A 17,626-nucleotide genomic window follows, 5' to 3' on the forward strand; every position below is an offset into this window, starting at 1 on the left:
AGGGGTGTCATTTCCAAATGAGACCTTCTTCTCCTTTTCTAAGGCACTATATGACTGAAGTTTTTCCTTATCACCCGTCATATGTTTTGAACATCCACTGTCGATGTACCATTTATTTTCCTACCCTTCCGCATATAAGGCTATACCACATCTTTATGGTTGCAGTTCTTTCATTCTCCATGTTTTGGCACTTGAGGCTTGTTCCTTCTGAGTTGTTTGCCGAAACCTGCTCCTGCATTCAGAATCTTCATGACCGAAGTTGTTACAAATAGAACATTCAATTTCGTTTTCAAGAGGAGAAAAGTTATTGTAGGTTCTTTTCATGATCCCAGTCATACTTCTTTGTTTATGAGCTTCTCAAGTCATGATTGTCTTATAGGCAACACATTGAGCTGCTTTGTGACCAAAGTTATGACAAGAGAAGCATTGGCCATTGAAGAAACTCCTGCGATTATCAAATCTACCAACCAAACGATTGTAATTTCTACTGTCATCCATTCTTAAGGTAGATTGAGAAGATTTTACCTGTGGCTAATTGTAGCTTTTGTTCATCCTTAAGGTGGATTGCCCCCAATTTACCTAGTAGTCTTTGTTCATTCTTGAGGTAAATTCTCCCTGATTTACCTGGTGATCTTCATTGGGCCTTTGCTCACTCCTCCTTGCTGCATCAAGATAACTTTTGGAGGTGGATGGTTTCTGCGCTTGAGATGTTTCTTCATTATATCCCAGACCTATCTTGATTAGGGGAGAACGCTGCACATTGATAATCTCATCTAGAGTTTCAGATCCTTTAACAAATCTAAGATTAAGAGCTTTTGTTTTCTCAATCTCTTTTCTAAGTCCCACAATTTCACATTCTAACTTTTCATGATGCTTTTCCCTTTCAGCCATGTGATTTTGCAGAGTATCAATAATCATATTTTTCTCTTCTAAACAAATTTTGAGTTTAGAAATCTCTTCATAAAGACCTTCTTCATCTATAGCATCCATGAAATCATCATCTTCAAAAGCCATTAAAAGTCTATAATTATTACCTCGTTCATCTTCATCATTATTTGAGAGTCCATCACTGTCTTCATGAGTGTAGTAGCTTTTCTTACTTACATTTTGTTTCTTGTTCCATCTAACAGGTTCCTTACCTTTGTCAAGCTTGTCTTTCTGAGGACACTTGGCAGCATAGTGACCGACTCTTCCACAAGCAAAGCATTTGAAGGGTAACTTACCTCTGAATCTTCCAGCACCCCGTTGAAGGTTCTTGACAAAATTTGATTCTTCCTCTTCTTCTAACATATTTCCTGACTCATAGTAATCTCCTTTTCCTGAACCCTTGAATGCAGCTTCTCTCCTATCTGAAGGTCCTCCTTTCCTCATTTCGTAAGCAGTTAGAATTTCGTGTAGCTGTGACATGGTAATTTTCTGTAGATTCTCCTTTTCTTCTATTGCAGAAACTTTTGATTCAAACTTAGGAGACAAAGATCTTAGAACCTTTTCAACCACAACCGCCTCTTTTATTTCTTCACCCAAGTTTTTCATACAATTAACAATCTCATCTATTCGTAGGAAATAGTTAGCCACACTTTCATCATTGTACATTTTGATATTTTCATACTGAATTCTGAGGGTTTGAATTTTTGCTCGTTTTACCTGTTCATATCCTTCATAACTCATAACGATCTTGTCCCATATTTCTTTTGTGGTTTTATACTGCATAACCTTGACAAATTCTGATTGAGATAGACATCCTAATAGAGTATTGACAGCCTTTGCATTTGTTTCAAACTGCTTCTTCTCAGCCGGATCTGTGGGAGTTGCTGATGGAAAAGTGTACCCTGTATCTATGATATCCCAGACTTCTGTACCAAGAGATTGAAGATAGGCAGTGACTCTTACCTTCCAATAGATGAAATTGGTCCCATCAAAAATTGGTGGCCTGATCGATGCTTCTCTCTCGTAGTTGCTCATGATGATAGATCTTCCTTCAAGCGATCAAGCTTCTTCTGAAGGACCTGCTCTGATACCAATTGTTGGAAATAATACTGAGAGGGGGGGGTGAATCAGTATTATCAAACTCTTATCAATTTATACAAATATTTTCAGATCTGACAATTGAAACTTGCATATACCTTCCAAACTTATAATTTAATTTATTCTTCAGATGTTTGTCATTAATCTGTATGTGAGAACCATAGAATAATGAGCAGGAACACAAAATAGACAGTCACACCAAGGAACACAAGATGTAAGGTGGAAACCCAATGTGGGTGAAAACCACCTGCTGCAATATGTCTCTATCTTCTTTCAATTAGAAACTTCTTCTTACAATGATTTTGTACTGGTGCAGTCTTTTACCAGTACGCAGGCTGCAACCTGCAGAGAGCTACAACCCTCTCTCGTTTTCCAGCTTCTTCTGGAAGGGAGCTACAACCCCCTTAGCTCTTGTACTAGCTGAAATACTAGTACGTAGGTGCTGACCTACAGAAGGCTACTACCTTCTCTTTCCTTCCAGGGACCACGTTTCATCAATTTTCAAACTGGATCCAAAACATCATGTACATGTGCATCACCCAATCTCCTTTAAACAAATAACTTCTCAGAATGCAGTAACTAGAAAATAACACCAGTAACCAGACACCAATTTAAACCCAGATCTCTGCAGAAACAGATAAAAGACAGCTAAAATATATTTCAAGAAAGGTCCGCAACTTCACCGAAGGAAACCTGCGGATATCCGCACTTCTGCCGTGACGAGTCTGCGCAACTCCGCACCTGCTTCTTCTCTAGTTCTGCGAACCTCCGTACTACGCCATTGCCGCTCTTTTCAGTAGATCTGACTTATAATGCTCCGGTTTCTCCTTGATTTAGATTCAACTATGTCTCACCAACCGATTATCATAAATTCAGATCTTGCTCTTCTTAAGATTTTCAACACTTGTGATTAGCCAAATGATCTCCTTTCCTTTTTATAGGCTAGGCCTCACTCAAAACCATGGACCAAAACCATCAAGAAACAATACCACGGACCTAATACTTGGGTTCAATACTTTTGGATGCAATAAATTGTCGAACTAATACCATGAACCAACCATAAGATTTCCCATGTGCGTGCGCTTTTCTCTGCATGAAAGTGCGTGAACTTTTCTCTGCATGAAAGGAACTTTTCTCTGCATGAAAGGAACTTTTCTCTGCATGAAAGTGCGTGAACTTTTCTCTGCATGAAAGTACATGAACTTTTCTCTGCATGAAAGTGCGTGAACTTTTCTCTGTATGAAAGGAACTTTTCTCAGCATGAAAGTGCGTGAACTTTGTTGCACTATAATTTATCATCTGAGATGAGTGGGTTGCCATCAAGTACAACATATGTATCATAATGCCAATAGAGGGAGTAGGAGATCCCTTCAAAATATTGCTCAAAGAAGTCCTTGAGGGACAAAGGAATGCAATGATGGATAACTTTACCCAGATCCTTCGGCGGATGCCCACAGGCAGCGCATCTTCTTCAAAAAGCCACTATGAAGGTGTCACTCCCTTCAAGGTACAATTCAACTTTGACATTCCCATATTTGAAGGCCAGATAGATGCAAAATTCATAGATATATGGTTAAATATATTGGAAGGATATTTTCAGTTCATGATTTTTACAATAGGGAAAATATTACTTTTGCACTCCTCAAAGCTGCCCTCCATGTCAAGGATTGGTGGGAAACCTACTGTGAACATAGGGATGAGAGAGAACCCTCATTGTTTTCCACTACACCCACTTGGAATTCTTTCTGAGACGCCATCAAGGAATAGTAATACCTTGTGGGGAGGTATGAGGACAAGTACATATAGTAGACTACGTTGCGGCAACAAAGGGATCCAAATGTGCATGAACTAACTAATCTTTTCCATACCCTGTGCACAAAGTTGGGTATCAAAGATTCTAAGAAACATATGGTGCTCAAGTACCACAGTGCTTTGAACAAATATATTCAGGAGCAAATAGAGTTCTTGGACATCTCCTCGCTTGGTGCATCATACCGATATGCTACCAAGATTGAGTAGAAATTCAAGAAGAAGAAGCGAGACTTTGGATCTGCGAAGCCAAAGTAGAGAAAAGGCACCCCCAGGCCATAAATCAAATGGCAGAGCTAAGCTCCGGCCCACGAGGACAACTCCTCGGCACCATAAGCCAAGAATAATGGGAAGGCAAAGAAACACACCGACAAGGGGTGTGAGTTCCATAAAACTTCGACTCACAACACAAACAGATATCACGGAAAATAGGCACTAGTGATCAAGCTGAAAGAGTCAAAGATGGATGCATGCTCTGAATTTGAGATGGAACTCGGCAAGGGAAACCAAATCATTGACAATGAACTCACCACAATGGTAGCCACCACCAAGCTCCAAAAGACAAAACTTGAGGATCCAAAGGAGGGGGAGCGCCTCTTCCACTGGAAGATGTGGGTAAATGGTTTGTCTGTGCAATTCATCATTGATAATGGGAGCCAGAAGAACCTGATCTTAATAGAGGTCATTAAGAGATTGAAGCTTCCAACTAAACTGCACCCAAAGTTGTACACCACTAGGTGGCTCCAACAAGGGCGAGATATTTGTGTCAGCCAATAGTACCACCTGCCTTATAGCGTCAAGCCCTTTGCAGATGAGGTATTGTGCGATGTTGCCCCTTTGGAAGTTTGTGATGTTTTGTTAGGTCACCCATACCTATGGAAGCATCATATTGGATATAAATCTAAACCACATTCTCTAATTATTACTTTGTGTTGGAAATTATACAGGATACTAGAGGTAGCATTGCTTACCACTCTTTCTTTGATCTCTCTTAAACATTGCAGTAAGATCATTTCCTATACTAGGAAATTTGTCTTCCTTAAGATTCGCCCTCAGAACAAGAGGAATATTATGGCCACATCCACAGCCTCCAGATAGGACTCCTCCACATAGTAGCAGTAGATGGACAAGGCCATAGATGAGTACAGGGACATCTTCACCTCACCCACAGGGGTACCCCTACACTGTCAGGTCAAGCACTCCATTGATATGACCTTCGGAGCACCGCTACACAATCGACCAATCTACTAACACTCTGCTCTAGAGAACGATGAGATCAAGAGGTAGATTCAGGAGTTGTTGCAAAAGGGCACATCAGGCCAAGTTCAACACCCTATGGGAGCCCGATCATGTTGGTATAGAAAAAGGATGGAACTTGGAGGCTTTGTATTGACTATCGAGCACTGAATAAGATCAATGTCCAAAATAGGTATCCAATCGAATTGATTGATAACCCTTTGGACCAACTCAAGGGGTCCAAATATTTCAGCAAGATTTACTTGAAGTTCGGTCATCACTAGATATCGATTGAACCCCCTGATGTATGGAAGACTGCCTTCAAATCCAAGGAGGTCCTTTTCAAATGGTTGGTCATGCCTTTCGGGTTGATGAATGCCTCCGCAACCTTCATGCAGCTGATGGACGACATCTTGCAACCCTTCACCAACTCGTTCGTGGTAGTGTACCTGGACGACATCCTATTCTTTAGCCAAAGTTGGGAAGAGCACATACACCATATCCGACAGGACCTCCAAACCCGGCAACAACACAAATTGTATTCCAATTTGGAGAAATGCACTTTTATTGTGACCCATGTTCAATATTTTGGGTACACCATTGATGAGAGTGGTGTGCATGTGGACCCAGCCAAGATACAAGTTATTCAGGATTGGACAGCCCCAACCACTCTAATAGAGCTCCTCAAATTTCTAGGTCTTTCCAATTTCTTTCGCAAGTTCGTGTTGGGATTCTCTCATATCGCTTGGCCTTTGAGTCAAGTCACCAAGGGAAGAGCGAAAGCAAAGTTATTTTGGTATGAATTGGAATAGAAGGTGTTTGCTGAGTTGAAGAATCACATCTCCTTTGCACTAGCACTCGCATTAACAGACCTAGAACAACGATTTGAAATTGAGACAAATTCCTCTGACTATGCTATTGTGCAGTTCTCACCCAACAGGGGCATCCAGTGGCATATCACAGTGAGACACTTTCAGATACTACCTGAAAGTATCCCACCTATGACAAGGAGATGTATTCAATTGTGCAGGTCTACTGACAATGGAAGCATTACATTATGGTGAAGGAAACGGTCATCCACTCCAACCACCGACCTTGAAATTCATACAAACACAAGGAAAATTGTAGAATGATCACCATAAAAAAAATGGCCCAAATATTTGCAATAGTTCCATTTGAACATTAAGTACAAGAAGGGAAACACCAACAATGTTGCATATTTCCTTAGCCAGTCATTGGTTATGGTGCTAACCACTATGCTCAACTATTATGGACACGAGACTTCGAGATGGACGCATATTTACAAGAGTGATCCATAACTTGGCACCACATACTATATGCTCCTGGAAGGTAAGCAAGTCCCGCATTTTCACCTCTATGACACAATACTATGCCACCTAGGACACCTTTGTGTTCCTTCAAGCGAGCGTGCCAAGATGATTTAGGAGGCCCACTATATTCGATTCGTTGGACATTTTGGGGTAAAAAAAGATAGTGGCAGTATTGAATAAATGTTTTTATTGGCCGAACCTTCGATAGGATGTTGGGAAGTACATCAGATCCTAAATTGCCTGCACCATTGCCAAACCTACAATCAAGAAGAAAGGTTTGTATACTGCTCTGTTGACTCCTAGCCAGCCCTCAGAATCCATCTCCATGGATTACATATTGGACCTTCCTTCTACCAAACATGGCAATGACTGGGTTTTCATGGTCGTCAAAAGATTCTCTAAGATGGCCATTCTAGCGACCTGCAAGAAGAGTATCACAACTAAATCCACTAACAAACTCTTATTTGAATGAGTATGGGTACACTTTGGGATCCCACAATCCATTATATCAGATCAAGACATTTGGTTCCTAAGTGCATTGTGGTCAAGCTTTTGGTCATTGTTGGATACCAAGCTCACTAAGTCCACAACCTTTGACCCCCAAACTGATGGCCAAACAGAGGTCGTCAACAGGATGATCATGCACATCCTACACATGTACAACTCAAAGCATGCATGCACATGGGATGAGAGCCTCCCCTATGTCCAACATAGCTACAACAAACCTCTCCACATCTCAACTAGCCATAGCCAATTTCAGATGGGATGGGGGTTCTAGCCATTATGTCCCATTCATGTTGACATACCATTTACAATTACTCAAGCATATTCAGCTCATGTCCACTCTAAAGTTGATAGGGCTAACAAATTCATTGAGTGCATCCAGCACATCCCCTAACAAGTCCATGACATATTGGATAGAGCAAATGCTAAGTACAAATAGCGTCATGATCAACATCAGGTGCCACACAAGTTCCAGGTGGGTGACAAAGTTTGGTTACATTTGCAGAAGGAGTGCCTCGTTAGGGCCCATTGCAAGCTTTTTCTGCTCCGATATGGACCTTACAATATTAAATTATATAAAAATTAAAATTAAAATAATTAAAAATTATTATTTCAGCTGACAGTTTGTTAATCCTGAAGTTTTATCCGCATCACTATTTATCATTTCTCCGCTGCTCTTCTGTCATCATCATTCTCATATCCTGAAGATGGATCCCATTTGGGATTTGAAACGTTGGTACAAAAATGATAAAACTGTGGATTCTCCGGTCAATGATTCAAAAAATCACTAAGGTTGTCGAGGACAATGCTTTCAAGCAAAAAATTCCACGGTTCCTTGGCCTGCACTCATTATTCAATGTGGATCAACTATGGCCATACTTTCCCCCATTATTGGACACATATGATGTTGCTAAGCAGTTGGCACCAACAGAGCTCAACCCAAGTTGTATCGAACATGCCACAATTGATAGGATCATGGACACACAGATCAAGAACACTCACCAGTAGAGGATCCAACTATAGCGAGTTGTCAAAGGAGACAAACTCCTTCTCCATGGCAAGTGGCTCACCAAGGACCAGGTTCAACAAAAAATTCCTCACCTCATAGAGACTTTGCATGCAATGGGGACCATTGCTTCCTAAGGGGGGGACTGATCCAGGTGGATATTGGTGTCCACCCGCCTATTCCACCTATACCTCCAGTTAGTTTCATTTATTTCCTTGATTATAGCAGCATATACTATTTTTAGCAGTTTTTTTAGTCTTGAACTTTCATATCTCTTTTGACCCCCTAAATATTGTTTTTTTAGGTTTGCATCAAGTCCTACTGAAAATGTTATAGTACTCAGAGAGACCTTTCTAATGAGGTGTCATATGCGCCAAACGGAGATCATATGACCAATTACTACTCCGAGAAGTTGGTTGCCTAACTAACCCCAACGGGGCCCACAAACTCTTGGCGTTCCATCTCCTAGTGTTAGGGTTTTTGTTGTTTAAGGTTTCCCTTTGTTATTCAATAATCAAAAGGCCCTTGATTCTAATTGTAATTGTAACATAGCTAGCAAAAAATCCATGTAATAAAGTTAATAAAGGAAAAAAAATAACAAGGTCATGGGACACGTATTCCAAGTTGAATGTTGGGAAAAAACATAGTGATGGGTATCACTGGTGGTTAATTAATGGCTATAGAAATTGGCAAAGGCAAAGTGGCATTAATTGGCATTTTATTTATGAAAATACTGGAGAAGTAGGAGAAAAGGAAGGTGAAAGGTCACAAGTTTCATGTGAGAAGGAAATTGAAGGAAAATAATGGAAAATGAAGAAAATAGAGGCCTCATTTGATAAAGAGACTTTTGAGGATCAATACACAGCTTTTGTCAGTTGAACATTTCGTCAGTTCAGTTTTTGGAGCTCTTATTTCTATTCTCTCTCTCTCATACTCTTGGACACTTAGAGCTTTCTTGGAGCACTCTTGGAGGAGTGTGGCATACTTGGTATTTGGAGAAAGAAGGAAAAGGAAGAGTAGGAAAGTGCAAGGGGATAGCAAGATCAGCAGCTGCAATGATTTTTTCTTGTAGGTATAGAGTTGCATGTGTGATTCCCTTGCTAGTTTTGGCATGCATGGCATATGCATGTGGTTTCTTGGTTATCATATGTCATTAGCATGGAGGATTGTGTATATTAACATTGGTTTTTTCCTAGCATTTCCATTTCCTACATAGCTATGGTGTTGTGGGTTTTACCTTTTGTTTTTTCGTTGGTGCTCATGTTCCTTTGGTTGTCGATTAAGCTACTGGTTCCTGGATCCTTGGTTGGACAAACACTCTAGAAGTCCTGTAATAGCTTGGGTTGAGAATATAGTCCTTGAAGCCTTGGTTGGACAAACGCTTTGGAGCCCTTGGTGGGTTGAGTTTCTAGCCCTGGAAGGCCTAGTTGGATAAATGCTCTGGAGCCCGACAACAGTTGTGCATTGAGTTACTAATCCTGGAAGCCTTGGTTGGAACAACTGCTCTAGAGCCCTAGACAGCTTGGGTAGAGACCAATCCAGTGATAGTTAATGATGTCCCACCATCAAGTGGAATAATTGGTTGAGGGTTGAGGTGATTTTACCTCTTGAAGCCCTTATTTGGTTTTCTTGGTTTATTCCATGAGATCCCACATTCATGATTAGAATATGGCGTGAGGGTGATTGGTTGAAAGAGATATTTGGTTCAGCCCAATCTATGGTCGGATGGCATGTGGAAGTCCTCACTTGGTTGGAATTGCATATGTTAATAAGAGATCCTTTTCCTTTGGTATTTCATGATTAAATGCGCTTGTCATTATGTGGATTTAATGGTTGTTTCATCGTTGATATATCTATGGTTATGTTATGTTTATAAGGATGTTTTAAGACAGTCTTCATTTATGGATCTCATCACGTTTTGGTTAGTAGATTAAATGTTAATGAATGAATGACCTAATAGATAACAATGTAGTTATTAGGAGGAGACTTCAGTCCTCCTTGACAATTCTCATATAAGTATGAGATCATTGTGTTCAGATATGTTGTTATGGCCTATAGATTACATGTTCATTATATGTTTGATAGAATTCCTATCATGGTTGGTAGGGGTCTCGTCAAGTCCTTGTTCAAGTTTTTGCATTAGTACCATTGTTTAAATGTTGCTTATCATTTATGGAAGTCTCATGAAGTTCTGGGCAGAGGCCTGAGTCGTAGCCCTGATAAAGTGGCTAAGAGTTCGGGGTCGTTGGCATGGATGCCTTGTTGTGAGAGTGATTGGAGGGTTACAGCCGCTTGGAGGGCTTGTCATGGGAGTGACTGAGGGTCTAGTTGAACAAAATATCAAGTTGTCTCAGGGGTTGGGCACCTGGAGGGGTTGGTTGCCTTCTAAAGCTTTTGTAGCTCCTGAGGAAGGTCATATTGGTCTTGTCCTGTTGGTTCCACTTCCTTAACTATACATGGGGAGTTGAATCATATCATAGTAACTCTTCGTCACATGTTTACCCTGGTTGTTCGGTTCGCTTGGGTAAATGTGGGAGGAGGGTGTTAGAGTAACATAGTTCAAAGGCATGTAACTGCCACATATCTTCTCAGAGATAAGCTACCATCACTCGAGCTAGTTTATTTCCATTCTGTAAGCATCTTTCAGTTCTTTGATATTAAAGAAATGAATATTTATTTATGCTGCATCTATGTGTTTATGTTTATATATGTATTTTGTTGTGTTCCTACATAAGTCTGGATCAACCAAAGACTTACAGACACCATCGTCATTTTCTCTCAAGGTACATGCCCCACCTGGGTGTTCATAGAGTATGTCTTTCCACGACTATTCTTATACTAGATTCCCAGTCCTCGAAGAGTATTAATTCTCTTCGACTACTCTTATCTTGGATGCCCTACCTCATCCTCAAAGAGTATTGAATGTTATATGCTTACCCAATCCTCCATTCTTCCTTCCAAAATTGAAGACAAGAATGACATGTCTATCTCTCCATCTCAACTAGGGAGGATATACCCATTCCTATAAAAGGAATGTACCCAAGCTCCTTGTTATTCAGGGACTTGTCTGAGTTCCCTCTTAGCCAGGGACTTGCTTCCAGCAACTTTCTGCCCTAGTTGGAGATCATGGAACTATCAGTTGCATGTGGGGCTCCTTATTTCGATGTCATGAAGTTCATCTCCAACATTATGGAGCCTTCATCTATTTTAGGGCATCGACCATCCATCACTTTCCTTCATGAGCCACATCGGTTATGTCATACTTCTCTCTGTTGGAAAGTGATCATCTAGTCCCCATTTGGCTTTTTCCTCATACAACTACCTCTTTCAAGTCATGTTTCCTCCATGATATTTCATCCAACCTCATGAGTGCTAGTTGTAGGTGACATCTACAACTCTCTTTTCAGTAGCCTTGTAGAAACCCATCCAGATGTTGTTCAAAAATAAAAATAAAAATGAACATCAAATCAAAGTTACCTTTTGTGGTGGCATTTCATCATGAAATATTGCTTGTCGGCAACATCCTACACATTTATAAACACATCTCTAAGACTTCATTTGTTAAGGTCTTATTTCTTTTACAGACCTGTTGGACCCTCCAACATGTCAAGGGGATATCCCTGGTAAGAAGTCCCAATTAGACCTTAGACCATTTTGTGTATAAGTCCTAGCAGTGGATCATAAAGCAATGCCTTGACCACGATGTCGCATAGAGGCAAGTAATATAACTTTGTCAGTAGCAAAGGTGTGACCGATGTAGCGAGTCAAAGAATGTGCATGAGAGGTTCTAACACAGGTGGGTTGAGATGGGTGAGCCCCTTGGCAACCTGTAAGTGTACTCAGCTACGAAGGGAACACACAAGCGAAGATGCATCACAAGCTGGAAAGTAGGTCAGTCCGACAATCCAAAGTGATGGTTAGACCAACAACACATTTGCAACAAGATTCATATAATTACATACAAAGCAGTTCATACACAACTATGTAAGTTAAATAAATTACATTGCTAAGCAACCAGAACAGTCCAACTACAATAACAACATATGCATGAAAACGTGTTGGCTATTATTATTATAATAAGTGTAAGTTCTAATCATACAATACATCCATGTAAACCCGCTAACCCCAACAGTGGAACGTTACAGCCACATCCGCCTGTTCCTCTAAAGAGATGAACTAGCTCCATGCAGTGGAGAAGCCAAAGAGCATTACAATATTTTCCAAGCTCTCTCCAAGATATTCTTATCGGAGGCTTGGCTAACCAAAAGCCTATACAATGAGTTATGAGGGACTATTTATAGCAAAGGGTGGGGTGACCTTTGACATTCCCCTTTGTGACAGTTCAACTACCCTCATGACTCTTCACCTATTCTATGACGATTATATCCAACCATTGACACTTGACTTACACTTGACATGACTTTACATTACACTGCACGTGTACCCATGTGAACAAAATGGCTTGAGCAATCCAAGCTAGACATCACTTTGACTTAAACAACCATGGAAGTCCAACTCCTCAACATCTTCATGATGATCAATAGTAACATATTAATGAAAACATTTGTAGTCTTTGATGGTGTTTATGTGCTCTGGAGTGACATCCATCTGAACCCTAACCCTTAACTCCATAGAATCCAAGTACATTTTTGCGGGCTCCTCTGTCCAACTCGTCTGAAAGCATGTGCATCATTGTCTTCAATTTGGATGGACCAACAACATACTTGTGCATGAAGTCTACACTGATAGGCAAGTCTGGGATGGTGACGATGTGCATCAACTCGTCAAAGTACGAGTCAAGCTCTAGTTGGACCTTCTTCTTTGTCTTCACCTGGTTGAGAGTCCCAAGTGATGGGATTGCACGTGTGGGCACCACAACATCCATGCTCTTGAATACTCATGCACGGGAAGCCTGTATGCTAGTGATGAGTTGCGGGAGGTCATCATAGTTCCAGATTTAACTCTGAATGCGTGCTTTTAGCTCGACCGCATTGGCCCTCATCATCTTAGGCAAGTGAGGAGAGGCTCCCTTGTACTTCATCGTCCATGTTTGCATGTCATCAACAACAACATGCACGTTCACCAAGATACATGCTCTATACCACATCGTTGTTGCCATCCATTGACATGGACAACTGCCTGGTGCACGGTACCAAACTTGGAGTACAATGCTCGCATAATTGTGTCAAGGGACAACACTTCATCTAGTATTGCCTTCTTCATTTCAGCTCAAGTGGATATTGTCACCAAGTCTCCTCCTTGCTTGGGCACTTGAAGTTCCTTTAACATTTGCTCATTCTCAGCTATCAGAAAGTGAACACCTGAGCTAGTGGCTTTGAAATACACTCTGTTTGCTTCGGCCAAGGCAGCTGGATGTTTTGCACACATCGGTCATGATCACTCATTCTTCAACTTGCGCAGGAGATGTTTGATCCTCCAGAGTTGATAATCTGTGAGACTTGCACAACTCTATGATGGGATTAGTCAAATGAGAGGTTGTGCATTTCTCCTTCCAGCCGATCACCAAGGATCTTAGTGCCCCCTTGCTCATCTGAGACTTTCTCATCATCTGGATGCATTGGAGTGGGTGAGTCGACCTCTTTGTAGCGAGGCATGAGGTCAGTGTCTTGTTCCAATTCCTACTGCTCCATTTCTGCATCCAACTGTTGGAGTGCTTGTTCTATCTCATGAGCAAAGTCTCGCTCCTACGAGGGTTCACCCTGTTCACTTGATGCCAGTTGTTTAAATGAATCAACTACTTGTACGGGTGTTGCTTTGTTTGTTTGCACATGTTACGCCCCCTGTTGTATATGTTGTTGTTGCGCTTCCCTCTCTTGTTTGCAAAGCTCTTGTTCCTTTCGGAGTTGCTCCCTCAGCTCATGCAACTCCTTCTTTTCCTCTTCCATTCTCTTCTTATCCATCTGCCTTCACACAATTTGCTTGTCGTGATGGTGCCTCTTTGCCTCAATAGCCATAGTTGCTTGTTCTAGAAGTGGATCTACTCGAAACTTGTAGCTTTGCTCTTCCTCCATGCGATCGAAAATCTTCCTCTTCCCTTTCTCATGCACTGGTATGCTTGCCTCTGCTCACACTGTTGCTTGTGCTGTTGTTGTTGCCCTCCGTGATGCTGCTTCATGTTACTTCACTAACCACTCCACAGCAAAGACAACCTATTTATTGGGTCTAGAGAAAGTGTAGCAATACCTCCATGAGTCCCCCTCGGCCCAACGAAATGCCCCGTGGAACCAGTTGAACTAAACTCTCGTGCAATGATCCTTCACAATGCAATCTGGGTCATACAGATTGTAGCTTTAGAGGTCAAATGGGTACTTCTTCATCTATTTTACTTTAACATCTGCTTGCTTGATACTCTGGATCTCATATAACCCAATCCGCAACTAAAGAGCGGGCCAAGGTTCCTTCTTCTTCTGATGCAGTCTACCTGTCAATCCTGCCGAGATGTGATATGCTACTTCCTGCATGACAAGTACATCCAAGGAAAACTTTGGCAGAACATACAGAGGCTTCTCTGCATTGAACATTTGGATGAAAGTACCGGACGGTGAGGCATACCAATCTGCAATGCCTATCAATGCCTCCATTGATTCCTTTGATATGCAGGGTGGATCTTGTTCGAATATCATCTTGTACACTGGGGTGACAAAATGATTGGATAGTTGTGTGATTACTCCTCTGAAGCTGCATTCGGACAACAACTTGAAATATGTGTTCACCTCAGTCTCCGCCGGTGACCATGCCCATTCCAAACCCGGGATCTCCTGTTGGGCACAGACTACATCTAAGAAGTAGGTAGACAGGTAGATGTCTGCATGCATACCTCTGAGTGGTTGTCAAGCCTTAGTTACTTGCTCCTTCAGCTGATGAGCCAATATGCCAAACAAGTTACATGGTTTTCCTTCTCTAGCCATTTGGTCCAGTGCAATCACCCAATTCTATGGAAAGCTTTCGGTGCTTGCTTGGTCATATAGTTGACATGCAAATATGACCAAGTATTGGTACGCCTTCCTCAGTATCTTCATCTTGTAGATCTAGTTGGGTGTCATCCTAAATCGATCTAGCTCCTTTACCCATTCCCTCAAAATGTCTTTGGAGTCAGCACTACCATTGGGTAAGTTGAATGGAGTCTCCATGACAGTCACAGGCTCTGACATCTGATACATATCATCATAATCTTGTGCCCAGAAGATCGCAAGCTTCGACCCACTGACACTGCTCAAGGTCATCGTCTCTGGATCATTGTGAGAGAATATCCAATGTATCATGTCCGCGCATGGGAATGCAGGGTATCTACATGCAATCCGATACAAGCTGGACTTGCGAATGTTCACGTACACCTAATGGTCTTCGAGGTCTTCCCCAAAAGTGTCTGCAAGTGTTTCATTGACCTCTTGCCACTTTAGTTTGATGTCCTTGTTTAGGTACAATTTTATATCTTCATAGATCAACAGACTAGAGGACACTCGCTCAACTGTTGCTCCAACTGCATTTCCATCAGTGTCCTGTGATCCTGTTCTCTTGGAAGTCATTAAGATAGAGAATCACCTGAAAGATCTGGAGACAAGCAACATGCATGGCAATAAATCTATCAGTGAAAACAAAGCAAATTCAGGGAATGACACAACACATACATGGGAAACTGATGAGAAAGATTGCGCAATTTCTTCTAGGAGGTTTGGTGACTGGGTGCCAGAACTATGCAAAAGGCAACCTGAGCTATCTAGGAGTCAGGATTGGCTGTTGGATCTGCGCAATGTGAAATCCAGACTAGCTACTGGCTGTTGGGATTGTGCGATGTGCAATTCCAGCTGGGAAGGACTGTAGGCTCACAGACTACATTGTACAATTTTCTAGGCCAACAGTCACTGTCCCTCAGAAATGCGCAAAACAGTCCGAGAGGATAGTGTTGGGCATAAATGTGAATTTCTGGAGAGGAAGGCAAAGCCTTCCTTCCCCAAATTGCGTAATGTGGTCCCAGTGAAGGTAGATTCCGGGCCAAGGTTGGCCCGACTCGCCAACGGGCAACTAAAAGCAAATAAGACAGTGAATGCATGGCAACACTAAGTGATAGCAGAAGTGATTTATAGTGCATGACAAACATGAATGAAAGATTCAGCAAACAAATCAACATGCATGTGGGTGAAGCAATTCATCGAATCGGTGAACGTTCATGCAAAACAGTTTCATGCATGTGACAGCAGTGAGATAGCAACGAAAACTGAAACAGAGCTAGGACAACCTAGTATATATGTAAATGAAAACAAGTGTTCAAAGAAATCAAGCAAACAACACTCACACAAGAGAATACACAAAAAGCAACAAAAATGCTGAAAAGGACAAGTTGAGGCCACTTACCCATGAATAGCTGAGCCGAATGTGTCGAAGAGTCCTAGATGTGTTGTGGGATGTGAGAGCTCCAAGATTGATGTGACAGAATGAGCTCTGATGTGTTGAATAAATAATTTTGGGCTCACGATGTGCATGCCACTAATCTAGGAAAAAGCAACACTTGGAGGGAAGTTTCTAAAACAACTTTGCATGTAACCTCCGGCTACTAAAAATAGCTCCCTAAATCATGGGATACATTTTGCATGGTGCCTATTGCTATTTCGAGAAAAAGTAAGTCATGCATGCATGCAAGTCAAGTTTCCTTGGTCCCGGGTGGAACTGGTCAACCAGACTGCTCATGCATGAAGCTGCTCAACTGCTTGAGAAAAATGCACATTTCTAGCAGGGAGCTGGGATGACTGCCCAAGAGGTTTACACAATTTATGGGTAGAGCAACTGATTTTTGCCCAAATTTGTGCAAATTCTGGGCTGAGCAGCCCTGTTGGGGAAAATTGCGTAATTCCTGCTGGGAGTGTTGACTAGCAAGATTGCTCAATTCTGGAACCCAACAGGCTGCCAGACAGGATTGCATAATTTCTGGAGGGAAGGTTGGTTTCCCTCCAGAAATGTGCAATTTTCTTGGGGAATTTGCGGAGCTTGCAGTTTGATCAAGTTCGAGTGAACAACCCGTGAGGGGAATGCATCAAGTTGTGATCGACAGGCAATCTTGTGCAAGAAAAACACTGAAGCTTGTGTACTTGACGAAGCAAGACAAGGTGTTGTGAAAGGTTGGTAAGGAGGTCCAAAACGAGGCTAAGGAAAATTTTTGGAGGGTGGTTGTAGCTGCTACAGCAAGACCTTATCAAGGTTTCCATGCCTTCTTCATGGAGATGTTACATCAGATTCTTTATCGGATTTTGATTCCTTGTCTTATGAGACCATAGTTGAAACTTTTACGATCTCTTCTTATTTCCTTCACATATTTCTCCCCTAGGAAATTCTTAACAAATTTCCTTCATCATGATTTTCAACCACCTCATATTCCATGAGGACATATTATGCTGATCTCATCTTGTCAATATGTGAATTTTGTTTTCATGCAATTTTCAAATGAAGAGGTCTCCTTTCCTTTGATCATGCTCATGAAATAGATAATTTTCTCATGCTATCTGTAACTATATGATGACATGACTTAATCTATCAAATATATATATATACCTCTTTCCCCCTTTTGGTCATCTAGACTTCATTGGACAACTTCCTTTCCTTAATTGAGAGTAATTCAATCAACTAGACATGTTGCACTCCTTTATCACCATACCATCATCCTTCTAAAAAATGTATCCCACATAAGGTGGAATGATCAGCG

This window comes from Pinus tabuliformis, chromosome J (assembly GCF_031772625.1).
Source record: "Pinus tabuliformis cultivar Carrire ecotype Pingquan chromosome J, CPIR1, whole genome shotgun sequence".
Lineage (NCBI taxonomy): Eukaryota > Viridiplantae > Streptophyta > Pinopsida > Pinales > Pinaceae > Pinus > Pinus tabuliformis.